Source organism: Sus scrofa, chromosome 3, assembly GCF_054392235.1.
Source record: "Sus scrofa isolate SSC_HxYL_T2T_F1_AM1 chromosome 3, Sscrofa_HxYL_maternal_Yorkshire_Landrace_v2.0, whole genome shotgun sequence".
Lineage (NCBI taxonomy): Eukaryota > Metazoa > Chordata > Mammalia > Artiodactyla > Suidae > Sus > Sus scrofa.
The window spans coordinates 128,848,766-128,862,973 of record NC_139385.1 but is presented as its reverse complement, the minus strand read 5'-3'; the positions used below and the strand labels follow the sequence as shown (position 1 = coordinate 128,862,973).

The following is a 14,208-nucleotide window of genomic DNA, read 5'->3' as shown; positions in this document are numbered from 1 at the left end:
CTTATCTTTCTGCATGTTTTGTAATTTTCTGTTTCGTTTCCCTGTAGATGTGATATTTATTATCTGCTTTTTCATCTTCTAAGAATTCTTCATCCTCGATCTGATTGAGGCACTTTTCATATTTTCATCCTTTTAATAGATTTATTTTAAATAGCAATTATAAAAAATTTTATGCATACAACTTTTCTGACATGTAAGGGGTTTAGAGCAGAATGAGACTGTAGAGAAATATGCCGAGTCTGCTGTCTTCCTACGCTTGTCTGCTTCCAGCTTATGCTTATCCAAAACCTTCCTGTCTTTCAAAATTCAGCTGTGTTGTCATCTCCTCTAGTCATCTTTCTGTGATCTTCCCAAATTTCCATTGTATCCTAAGTATACCTCTATTGTACTTGCTGCACAATGCTGAAATTGTCTTACTTAAGCTTGTCCTTCCCTTGCCTGGGGAAGCTCTCCTGTTACACTATAGGTGTTATTCATATTTTAATTTTGCAGAATGACTTATTCATGGTCATCCCTCAAAATGCTTTGTAAAACTGAACATATTCTGGTTCTTGAGGGGCTTATTTTTGACAAGGGGCTTAAAATCTACAATGACACTTCTTATCAAATTCTGAATTTTTCTTCTTGATTTATCCTACTTGAACTAAGAGATTTGTATTCAGATCTCCAAGATAAATCTTTCATGGAGAATTTCACAAATATAACTCTAAAGTGACCTTCTTTCTCTTCCCCTATTTATCTTACTTAGTTTCTTTTTGTGTTGCTTTGTTTATACATTAAATTGTATCTTGAAGTTCTTATTGATGCGGTGTTAGATAATTCACAAGCAAAATTTCCAGACAGCTGTATTCAGTTAACTCTTTGACAATGTGAAGCAGTGATGTCCATGTAGTCATTCAGGAATCTAGTTAAATAAGTTCTATTATATTTGATATGCAGTTTATAAGTCATCTGAGTCATAAATTTTGGAGGCAGTTGAGAGAGAAAGGTAGAGAAAGAGCAAAGGAAAGGAAGAGAGACCAGAGAGAGAGAGAGAAAGTTTTGAGGGTGTTTTATTACTGGCATCTAAAAGTAGCATACCTCATTTTGCTCAGTTGAATGGAAAATGGAACGTGGCAGCTGGTTGCAAGGGAGGCTTGGAAATGAGTCTAGCTCTTTGCAAGAAGGAAAAGCCTTAGGTTTTGATGAATGTACTACATAGACCTCGTCTAAGTGGTCAGCGCATCTGGCTAAGGATGAAGATTGTGTGAGTGGTTCAGGCACAGCTTCTGTTTTTCTCTACTAACTTGAAATCTCATCTCCATTTGTTTTAATAAAACTTTTCTAATCAGGCCAGCTTGGGGAAATTGACCAGACTAATACATACAAAGTCAGAAGCAAAAATGGATACTTACTCAGCAGGTGGCTGTCCTCAAATTCTCAGAGCTCCAATGATCAGTATATGAGAATGTATTTTCTCTTATTAGCCTCTGTAATGAGCCACCAGTCAACAAGGATGCAGTGCAGGAGCTGATTTTTTTTTTCCTTTAATTTAATGAGGAAAGAAAAAGAAGTTATTTTGTTGATGTTGTAACCATTAGCCAACTGCAAAGTTTTTTTCTGGGATAAATTAGAGGACTGGAAGGAGGTAGTGTTGACTATCTGTATGGATTTTCTAGTCTTTCCTTTTTTCCTAATTTCTAATAAAGCAAATAAAAATCATTGTGAGGTTTTGAAAATAAAAACACCTATGAAATGAACATTGCACTTGCTGTGGGAATTAGAAGAGGGGGCAGGGATTAAATATATATACCTTTTCTTCCTAGCAGTGAAGACAGGATTTTATTTCTCCTGTTCCCCAATTCTAGAGCACGGTGCTGTGGCTGGATAACAAGCGTGGTGTTTAAGACATAATTAGATTTGAAGACTTAATTTGTTCCTTACAACACCTATGCATTTGAGAAGTGACCTACTTTTCTTGAGCCTCTACTATCGATACAGCTATATTTGTGTAGAGTATATTTACCGGACAGAACTGTTTAAAAGACTACACACAATGAGTTGGAGCACCGATCATGGTTCCTACCTCCCAGTAAACACTCTGGAAAGGACACTTGTTTTGGCTGGAGAAATAAGGAATAGGGTTGCTTTCTGGAAAATTATCTATGTGAAAAACAGGTACAGAACATGAAACCCTCAGACTTGTTCTTCAGTACTTATTGAAACTACTGCGACCTGCAGGCACTCCATCCACAGTGATCCTGAAACCCTTTGTGTGCACTTCTGTGAAAGCGTTACATTTGCATGCTGGTCTTTGAACATTGTGTCTCTTTAAACCTATTGTGAACTTGTAAATGAATAGGTCACTCTTCCTTTCCTTTTGCTTTTCCCAGTTATTCCAACAAGGAATAAGTGAGTCTTAATTTTTGATTAAGGCACCATAGGGAACAAGAACAAAAAAGATGGGCGTCTGCTCTTAAAGAATTGATACTTGACAGTACTTTTGGCTTAACTCCTGCTTTCTTCGGTATACTTAAATCTGACACAGGAAAGCTAGGATTCTTTAAGCCTATCTGCTGGAAAAACAAACAAACAAACAAACAAAAAACATACTTGTGTTCAACACCCGAGGATGAAGAGGATGGAAACAAAAAGAAGGTCAGGATCCTTTTCCTCGCTCTGTTTCACGAATCTCGTGGCATGGTGAAAGAGAGCAGAGTGGGAGGGGGAGGGATCAGCCACCCTCCTAAATGTCCCCATAGCAGGATAGCTGTGCTGATGGTCCCACTGTCTCCTGGGATAGCTTCCAAAGTTCCAGGCACTGGCACATGACTGGTCCCACTGTGAACACTACAGCAATTATTTTTATATTCCTAGTTTGAAAAAAGGTTTTTTTTTTTTTTTGTCTGTTTGTTTGTTTAGAAATGCATTAAGGGCTTTCCTCCATGGAAGTGGTGGCCTTTCAGGAAAACTCATGAACTGGAACCCAATATATATTTCTACTAAAAACGTACATTGTATTTACTTTGAATGTGGACTTTTTAATGTGTCTGGAAAAGTCACTCATGCTTTGCTCATTGTGCGTGATCTGTCAAGATACCTTGACAAGTGTCAGAGCACATCCCCACACGTACCTGTAACAGAAAAGAAAAAGGGAACAGGTTGGCAACTAGTAAAGAAACAGGATCTCGGAGGTGAATTGAGTCTGCTCAGCCCCAAGTAGTAGCAGTAGAATATTTATATTTTTGAAGTTAATTTAAAAAAAAAACTGCTTGTCTGCACATTAATTTTTAGTTTCTGTCCTTTTTTTCCTGCGCCACATGCACTAGATTTGGTAATTAACTTTTTAAGCTGAGTTCAGCAATTTTTAGGCTTAGTTTGCAGTCCAGAAACTGATCACATACCTACCCTGACAAGACAGTTTAATGAGTCTGAAACCAGGAGCTGAAGCCCTGGATAAACTAATTCTGCAACAGGAGGCCCCAAGCCAGTTGCTGGAAATTACCCCAGATGGACCCAGAGTCTTGCCACCTGCAGCATAATCCTCCCATGAATGCCCCTCCCAAAGGCTGGATGGTGTGGCTCCACTGAAATGCCTTCAGAAGAATTTGTTTCCCTCTATTTTAATTGCATTTTGGAAGAAAAAAAAATTATAGCTCTGCAATATTTATTGCTCTGTTCAACCGGAGAAAGAACTGTACATAATACTGTAGCAATTACAAAGGTCAAAAGATTCTTTCCTCAGGCCATTTGATGGCACAGAGAAGCAGCACTTCTGAACACATAATGAACACTGCAATCTCCATTTGGATTGTGAAGAAACCCCCAACTCCCAGGAAAGGGGGTCTAATGAGATCCTGTATTAGTATAATACTGCTTTCAAAGCAATCACCAGCATGCTGATTGTTCCCTAGGCAGGGCCAAATTCATGAGCCCAATTTCGTAACAGGATGAAGGCATGTTTGACAGAAAAGATTGGTGTTCAGAAGCAAAGAAGCCACTGGGATGTGCATGGCTGAGCCCAAAGAACCACTGCCCATGCCTGAGGCCTTTTAACAGCTTTATAATGATGAAAAATAACAGAAAGATAAAAGGAAGATACTTTGGCAAGTATCAAGACATCGGACACAAAGACATTAGTTTTCCCTGTGGCTCAACATTTTATGGACTAAGTCACTACACCTGGGACAAGAGGCAGAGATCACTCTAGACCCAGGACCACCTCTGGGAAGAGGGGACTTTGTCTAATCTGACAGCATCACCAGGCTTGGACCCATCAGAGATATGCAATGCCTTTTCACCCCACCTCCACAGGGTCAGCAGTTCATGTCAGATGGAGGAATTCAGCTTTCTTAGATGGAGAAATGATACAGAAAGGAAAGGACTTTGGAAGTCATCTTTCTTGTTAAAGGTCTAAAATTGTTCTTTATTAAAGAAATCAGGCTAATTGACTTTTTACCAACTATTTATTAAATCTGGGTATGCTCAGCATTGGCACAAAGTGTGGTTAAGATGCTTCATTCCTGCTCTGAAGGGCATATAATGCAAGGTCAGGTGAACTAGTTATTATAGAAACATTTGATGATGTTATAGACGGTGCACCAAGGGTGTGTGATGGAAACACCTGCTCTTGGGGTCAGCCAACTTGTGGGTTGGCAAAATGGAAGAAATTTATTAGCAACAAAGTCTTGAAGGGTTGATAGAATTTAGAGGAGGTGACATTATAGGAGGGGTAATGGAACGAGCAGAGATAGAGAAGTGAAATGATGGTAACCTATTTGTAGGATGGATAAAGCACTTTTAGGTGGATTCTAATAGTTCTTTCCCTTAGCCTTCTTTTCAAGCTAAATAGTCCCGATTTTAAACCATCCTAACATTCTCTGCTACTCTCCCAAGGAAGAATTATTCCTCTTTCTGTACTGTTTCTATCATAGTGCTCGGTAGATTATTCCATTCCAATGTGCAACGTTAGAAATACTTATCTCTTCCTTATTCAGGTGAGAGTTTTTCAAGGGAAGAAGTGAGGCTCTGTTTTTCCATGATTTTCTACAGTAATTGGTACTTAATGTGTGAAGGAAGTTTAGTTGAATGACTGGGTTTCCTTCAACTATAGTTTGTTCATGTGACTCTGGACTTTGACACTGTTTGGTTCCCTGTATCTGCCTCCCTGCCTGCTTCTTTCCCTCTCTGCTCCATGTTTTTGTTTTTGTTTTTTTTTTTTCTCCATGCTCATGGCATATGGAAGTTCTCATTCTGGGGATCAAATCTGAGCCGCATAGCTGCAGCAATACTAGATCCTTAGATGCTACGCTGGGCAAGGAATCAAATCTGCACCACTCCAGAGACAATGTCAGATCCTTAACCTTCTATGCCACAGAGGGAATTCCTTTGCCCAACACTTTTTAATTGACCAACAGCCCTCTAAAAATGTGGTATCTGAACTGCAAAACTTCCAAGGTAGGGTTAACCTTCTGACTCCTTATTACTTAGTAAACTTTATCTATGAATTCATGCAAATTCAGTGTTAGAATATATTAGCTACATGAGCTCACAGGCTCATATTTAAAAATAAAACTCTGAGACATCTATGGACTTTCTCATTCTCTCTGATGCAAATAGATTTTTAATTCTATATATGGAACTTCATGCACGTATAAGTGTCAGGTTTTATTTCATTAGCTTAAAACATCCTAAATTTTCTAGATAATTTTAACTCCAATTTTGCCACCGACAGTACTAAGCGCTTTCTTTGAACATTAACAAGGCTTCATTTGGTAAGCCTATAGCTTTTTTTTTTTTTTTTTTTTTTCAGTTAGTTGGCTGAGAGTATTGAACCGAATAGATCCAAGGGAAGAATCCTGAGTGAGACCACTGGAAGTTTTGTCTAGGCTGACAAGAGGCTGACAAGTAAGTGAACTCACCTTGGACTTATTTAAACATATACGTGCTCTGGCTAACATTGTATAATACTACCACAGGAAATAATGAAAACAAACAAGCAAACATGTTGCAAGCACTAAGGTATACCTTCTTCAACAACCTTTATCTGGGTAATGAGAAAACAGATTTAGTGTGATATGATGATTTTTCCCATGTTATTCACAAATGGTCACTGCCATCTTATTCTTCCTGTCTTTAAAACAATTAGCAAGAACTGACCATCGGATATTTCCACAGTACATCTTCTACCCACTTCTGAAAATTCAGACAATAGCTTTCTTATGTTTTTTGATGTATTTCTTATGCTCCAGAGATTGTCAGGTTTTTTTGTTTGTCTGTTTTTGTTTTATTTTTAGCATCAATCAAGCAAAGTATTGTGGTATTTTAAACTAGTAAGGTAGTCATCTTGAGCATGATAAAAATATTGATACCATAAAAATATAAATTGCATGAGTTAAGAATTCTAAAGGTTTCATTCAGCTTGGGGCCTCTGTCAACAAACTAAATTTCTTAAATCCTAGGTTTTATGGGATTTTTGTTTTGTTTTGTTTGCAAAATGAGGGAATTAGCAATGACTGGGATAGTTCCTCAAGTTTCATTTGGAGCTAAAATTTTATTTTTTAATTTTTTTAAAGTTTTATTCATCTATTTATTTATTTTTGGTAATATTTTTATTTTTTTCCTATTATAGTTGATTAAGTTTAGCTACCATAGACAAACAGGAAGTCCTTTATTTATTTATTTTCTTTTTGGCCATGCCTGTGGCACACGGAAGTTCCCAGACCAGGAATCAAATCTGCACCACAGCAGTGGCAACAAGCAATCCTTAACTACTAGGCCACTAGGAAACTACGGGAAATCCTTTGTAACTTACCTGTTACCTATGGTGCATTGATTGCCACCAATATGAAATTGAATCCCCATTAACTTTCAAGAGTTTCAGTTAGAACTGCTGCTTCCTTCATGTAAAGGGCAGAACAAGTCTGAGAAAGAGGAAATGCTACTTCTCAGCCTGTGCATGCCTGCCAATCAGAAAGACCATTTGGGGATTTGATGCAAAGTTATTTCTGGTTGATGACTCCACATGCCAGAATTCTCACTGATATTTTTAAATCCCTGCAATAAAGTCTCAGTAGAAGAAACCACAAGATGAATTACCCATGCTTATAGATCTGTCTGACAAACTTCAGGGTTTTCATTCATCTTCATAATTTTAGCACTCGTTGTCCCAGAAAATCTTTGGGGAGTAGAATTGAGAAGCAAACCAATGATCTTACCCAACAGTAAAGACCAGGGGTTAAATATATTGTTTTTCTAATTGGAGGCAGAAAAAAAAATGTTTCTAAATCCTCTGCAGGAGTTATTTTCTCTTCAAGTCCCTTAGGCTTCAGTTGATGAACTATTTTCTTAAGAACTTCCTTTGTAGATGCCTTTTCATTTACTGAAAAGAACTAATTGTTTTTCCCAGAGATATATAAAAATACAGTGAGCTCAACTCACATCTCTGCATCAAGGATAAGAAAAAATATTGTTTTCAAGGCACTCTATTCCAAGGAAATCTGCTTTTATAAAGTGCTTTCATAGCAGAGTCCTTGTTACTAAAGCCATCATCAGGAACCATTTACATATGTTAGCCAAATCAAGTTGATTATTCACATCCTATAAATCATCAGGAGGTACTAAGGAAAATCCACAGCCACATCTTTAACCATGCCAAGACCAGTATTTCATTCTTGTTCTTGGAGACTCCTGACACTAAGCCAAAACATGCATTTATTACTTTGCCTCGGTGTAACCTTTTCCGCCTCAGGCCACACTCATCTGAAGAAAGCAATTGTGTAGTCGGGAGCAGCGTTCCTCCTCTCTCACTGTCTTGCCTCCCCAAGTGGAGTTGCTTCTCGGATTGTTCAGATGCCAGGGTGCTAGTAAAGCTCTGATTACCAGTAGGCAAAGACCATGTGTGCTCAAAGGATCTGTCCATATACGGGTGATTCATTTATTTTGCAGCTAAAAATTAGTGCCCCCGAATCTGCCTCACCTATTTCTCTCCTGCTCCCACCCTGCTCCACTTTGGCAGCTCTCCATTTGTTTTCTGTATTTGTGACTCTCTTTAGGGAATATAGTCAATAACTATGTAATAACTTTGTATGTCACCAGATGCCAACTAGACGTATCATGGCAATCATTTTGAGATGTCTAGAAATATTGAATCATCATGTTGTGTGCCAGGAACCTAATATAGTGTTGCAGATCAATTATACTTCAAAAACAAATAAACTCAAGGAGAAAGAGATAAGATTTGTGGCCGCAAGAGACAGGGAGGGTGATGGGGGCAGGGAGAATTAGATGAAAGTTGTTAAAAGGTACACACTTTCCTGTTGAAAGATAAATGAGTACTAGAGATGTAATGTACAACGTGATAAAAGAGAGCACTGCTGAACATTATGTATGAAAGTTAAGAGAGTAAATCCTAAGAGTTCTCATCACAAGGAAAGTACATTTTTTTTAATGTTGTATGTATGTGAGATGATGCTCACTAAACATTTTGTGGTAATCATTTCATGATGTATGTAAGTCAGATCATCATGCTGTATGTATACCTTGAACTTATGAAGTGGAGTATGTCAATTATTTCTCAATAGAACTGGGGGGAAAGGATATATACATATATACAGGTGTGTATCCTCTTTAAGTTATTCTGCTCAAAGCTCAAAACTTGGATAAAATACTCATTGGTAGTTTTCTATTATCATAAGGTGTTGGGATCCTTGCTGTCCAGGACATGGTCAGTAGTAAGATAGAGACCTTTGGACAAGAATTTGACCAGGCCTTAAGATTAAGCCAGTACTCCAGATACATCTTAGAAAGTCTTGTATTGTACAAGGCGCATGTTGGACTAACAGTGAAGTAACCCGAATAATAAAGTAGCGTGTTGACTTCATATTGTCATTGATTCTTGTGTGTTTACCTTCCTTTGGACACTTACAAAGAAAAGGGCAATGGTAAAAAAAAAATACCAACCAACCAACAAAAAGCTGTCTTTGATAAAATTGTTAAAATAACAAGAGGGAAAAATCTGCAAGAGCCTCATAAATTAGATGGAGTTGACCACTTTGTAATGAAAAAAAAAAAAATTCCACTGTATATAGCAGTTTAATCAGATGGAAGGAAGAGGCAGTGTCTTCACAATTCTTCATTCTGAGAGAAGGCAGCATTTCAGGCCGTCTCTTAGATAACTGTGACTTTACGCCTCTAGGTCTTCATCGTGTTGATTATTTATGTTTTCTTTTTCTTGACTTTCATTAATAGACTTGACATATTTGCATCCACATTATTGGTTTTTAATTTTAAAAGTTTTCAGATGCATTTGAAACTTTCTAATTTTATTAGGTTTGTTCTGCTGCAACTTTTCTAGTTTCTGGAGTAGAATATTTCATTTCTTTCATTATTTCATATTTAATGAAAAATATAATTAAGTAAATGAATTTCATTCTTTTTAAAGTTTTAACCAGGCCTATAAGTGACTAAACAGTTACAATGAGATTATTATGATAAATAAAATCTTATCATAGTTACTTTTAATAACTTATTGTAGGAGCTTTGATCAAGCTTCTGATGCAAAGAGTGTTTAGCAGAGTTTTTTTGTTTGTTTGTTTCCAAGTGATTAGACTCATTTATCATTTTGTAATAAATTTCTGGTTTTGTTACATTGTGAATAGAGAATTTATGATTTTAACTGGTCTTTTTGGTATATGTATTGGAACAGTGTTACAAAATGCTTATTCTGTGTAAGGGTTGCATTTTGATATCATCTATTTGACTTATTAATTGTATTATTTCAATACTATATTTATTATTTTATTCTCACTGAGCTATAAAAAACATGGTGATATATGTCAGCCCAAGACTGACTGATTCTTTTTCATCTTGCTGGTTGTCTTTCAAAGTATATTCTTATATACTTTGGTGTTAGTGAATCTGGAACACAGATCCATGGCAACTGCATCTTCACTGCGATTTGCCCTTTATATTAAATAATATAATATTATTATTTATATTTTCTTTTTCTTGACTTTCATTAATAGACTTGATATATTTGCATCCACATTATTGGTTTTTAATTTTAAAAGTTTTCAGATGCATTTGAAACTTTTTCTAATTTTATTAGGTTTGTTTTGCTGCAACTTTTCTGCTTTCACTTGATTTTACATTTAATATTGATTACTATTGTTTTGTGTATAAAATGCCTACATATAGGCCCTTTCCCACTATTTGCCCATCTCTTTACTATTATCCTTTTTTTTAAATTTTGATTTTGTTGTGATTCTTAGAAAAGCTTTAAATTGTTTTTTCTTTTAAACCAAAACCAATCTCAGCTTTGGCTTTCATTACAAGAATTTAACCTGTTTTCATTTATTTTGATAATAGAATATTGTAAACTATTTAAAAAACTATAGAGAATTTTATAAATCATAAGTGCAAAACTCAATGACATATTTCAAAATGAATATGCCCATGTAACTACTACTTGGATTAAGACACAGAACTTAATAGAACCCCTCTCATGCCCTATCCCAATCATTAGTTCTGCCGAATGTTGCTGCTCAGACAACTATCACCACAGATGCGTGTGAGCGCTAATAGAATACCATAGCCTGGGTGCTTAGGAATGACAGAAGTTCATTTCTAACAATTCTGAAGGCCGGGAATTCCAGCATCAAGGTGTCAGCAGATTCCGTGTTTGGATTCTGTTTCCGTCTTTTCACTGTTTCCTAACTGTGGAAGGTGGGGAACTCTCTGGAGTCTCTTTTATAAGGGCACAACCCCATTCCTGAGGCCTTCATCCTCATGTCCTTTTCACCATCTGAAAGGTGAAAAGGTATTTCACCACCTCTGGATACCATCATATTGGGGCTTAGCTTTCAACAGATAAATTTTAGGGAGGCACAACCTTTCAGTTCATAGCAATTAGTTTCCCTGTTTTTAAGGTTTATATAGAAAGGCATCCTGCATAATCTTTGGATCTGGATCTGGCCTTTTTTTTTTTTTTTTTTTTGGTCTTATTGGGGCCACTCCTGTGGCATAGGGAGGTTCCCAGGCTAGAGGTAGAATTGGAGCTGTAGCTGCTGGCCTACACCACAGCCACAGTAACATCACATCTGAGCTGCACTTGCCACCTACATTACAGCTCTGGGCAACGCCAGATCCTTAACCCCCTGAGCAAGGCCAGGGCTCAAACCTGTGTCATCATGGATGCTAGTCAGATTCGTTTACCCTGAGCCACGACGGGAACTCTAGATCTGGCTTTTTAAAATTCATTTTCTTTTTGTGAATATCCTCCATGGTATCGCAGGAAACAAGTTTGCAACTTCATTGCTGTATCATGTTTAATTTTTTTGACTATCACAAAATGTTATTGGTTCATTCTACAGCAATTTTAGTTTTTTATTCCAGTTTATGCTTATTATAGAACTTGTATCAACATCAGTGCACGTTACTTTCAATGTACAGTGTTCTTAATAGAACCCCTTTCGTGCCCCATCTTGGAGATAAAAAGAATTGTAGATACAGTATCTACATATATATCTACATATATTTAAATATCTCCTTAGTGCCCTTGTTAAGTTTTTATCAAATACTTGATATTGCATATTTTCCCAGAGTGAGTTTACTGTATTCTGCCCTCGGCATAAACGGAAACACATCACCTTATTCTACAGGCACTGATTGTGGCTGGTTTGAAAGCCTCAGTCTACCTTTGCTTCATCTGTGCTCCTAGGATGTAGCTCTCCAAAGGTTCTGCCTGACAGACTGAGATGTTTACTAAGGCCTCTATTCCTGGCAGGCCCTAGACTCTAATTTTATCTCCTTGGTGCAGTGAGACTGCTTAAAACTCAGCTCCACATTTCAGTGGCGTTCTGTTTAGCCTCTTTTTTCCCCCAGTTTTTTAAAGTTTTATTGAAGTCTAGTTGTTTTACAAGGTCGTGATACTCTCTGCTGTGCAACAATGTGATTCAGTTACGCATGTACACACATCCATTCTTTTTCAGATTCTTTTCCCACATAGATTATCACAGGATAATGGGTGGAGTTCCCTATGCTGTACAGCAGGTCCCTGTTAGCCAATCATTCCATATCATTCCATATCTCATAATGTGCATATGGCAGTCCCAAACCCCCAACCTCTTCCAGCTGTCCCCTTTGGTAATTGTAAATTTGTTTTCAAAGATTGTGAGTCTCTTTCTATTTGCAAATAAGTTTCGTTTTTATCCACTTGTTAAAGTTCCACGTAGAAGTGATGTCATATGATATTTGTCTTTCTCTGCCTGACTTACTTCACTTGGTATGATCATCTCTAGGTCCATCGATGTTGCTGAAAATGGCATTATTTCGTTCTTTTTATGGCGGAGTAGTATTCCATTGTGTATACATCTTCTTTATCCATTCCTCTGTTGATGGACATTTAGGCTGCTTCCAAGTCTTGGCTGTTGTTAACAGTGTTGCAATGAACATTGGGGATGCATGCCTCTTAACTTCTACCTTGGACAGCTTAAAATTGAGAAAATGCCTTAGGAAGGACAACCACCAATGTTAGGTTAGGCTCTCTGTACATCCCCTTCCTCTGGAATCTTGGCCTCCCACATCCTATCTTCTTTTATGGTCCCAATTCTCTCCAATGATTATCTCTCCTGTTCTTTTAAGATGGGTAAATATTAATCACTTAGCTGTGACCCTGTGCCTCATTTGCCATCCTCTTGCCTTCAAGAATGAGACAAGAGCCCAAGGAGAAAAGCTGTTTACAGAATGTCGGCTGAATCACTCTTACTTTTCTCTTCTCTTGCACCCTCAAGTGCTGACAGCTTCACAGCTCTCCTGCACATAGACAATTTCCTTTTCTATTTCATCCAAATTTACCAGATGTTCTTGACAGAAATAACTTATTGGAATTGGAAGTCCAGGTTCCACCTAGGTTATGCTTTCTTTTTCTTTGCTTTCTTTAAAGTTTGCTATCTGTTATACTCATTTAAATTTTTATCTTTCTTCATTTATCCCTCTAACTTGAAAATTGCATGGCCTATTCTGATTCTAGTGGTAGCTTCTTTTATGTTTTAAACACATATACTTATGCTTCTCCTTCTGTATTTGTTGGTGTCAAGATAAAGGGCAGCCATAGAAATTTATTCTTCTTACTCCTTCAGAAATGTCTGGGTTTTCTTCCATTGGGTTTAAAATAATTTTTACCAATAGATTTCTTTTTCTTTGTAACTTAAGATTTGTTTTCTCTGCCTAGATGCTGGTAAAATATTTTTCCTCAAGCTTTGCATAGATCTGGGCCTTCTGTTATAGCTATTTTGTCTGTGTGTTTCTTCTAGTTCTTTCCAGCTTTCTTGACTAATCTTGTATTGGGCAATGTTTATAGTAACCTGATTGTCAATTTAAAACATTAAGTCCTCTTATGTGTAAGTGCCCTTTTTTTTTAAATGGTCCCACCTCTGGCATACAAAAATTCCCAGGGATCAAATCTGAGCCACAGCTGCGACCTGTGCCACCCCTGTGGCAATGCTGGATCCTTTAACCCACTGTGCCTAGATGGGAATTGAACCCACATCTCCCCAGCAACCCAAGTCACTGTAGTCTGATTCTTAACCCACTGTGCCACAGTGGGAACTCCACATGTGCCTTTATGTCTAATGCTGAATCTTAAAAAAAAAAACTTTTTTATTATAGTTGATTTACAATGTTCTGTCAATTTCTGCTGTACTGCAGAATGACCCAGTTATACTCATATACATTCTTTTTCTCACATTATCCTCCATCATGTTCCATCACAAGTGATTAGATATAGTTCCCTGTGCTATACAGCAGGATGAGTCGTAGGTACTACAGGCCAATTCCCTCACAGTTATGGTCAGAGAAAGGAAATGAGGGTAGGAAAAACTTCTTAAAAAGAAAGATGTGAATGAAATATAAAACTGAGTTCCTGCTTTCAAAGCACTCAAAACCATTTAGGCAAATGTAGCCTAAGATATTGGTTCCCTGCCCAGCATCCATTTACCCCTCCTTCCTTACAGACAGAACCACAGCCTCCCGTGCAGAATGGGTAGCCATGCAACATAATCTCTCCATTGAGTTATAAGTGAGATCCGCTGGGTTTTCTGGGGAGAGGCTTGCTTTTAATAATCAGTGTAAATGAATGCATTTGATGTGGTTTCCCTCACCCACCCTTCTTTCCTGACATGAATATGAGTTTTGAATTGGCAGCAGCCATCCTGCAGCCTTACTGTATCA

At 37.4% G+C, this 14,208-nt stretch overlaps 1 long non-coding RNA gene across 4 annotated transcripts in view; it reads left to right on the top strand.

The window, feature by feature from the left end:
- LOC102159977 (uncharacterized) overlaps window positions 1-14,208 on the top strand; it is a 777,987-nt gene that overhangs the window by 561,057 nt on the left and 202,722 nt on the right. For 2 of the 4 annotated variants that reach the window (XR_014842497.1, XR_014842499.1), the window contains one exon: window positions 5,792-5,886. This is a non-coding gene — a long non-coding RNA (uncharacterized LOC102159977). Of the gene's footprint in view, window positions 1-5,791; window positions 9,054-14,208 lie in introns of those variants that run through there. The other 2 variants (XR_002342830.2, XR_014842500.1) reach the window with 1 other exon arrangement.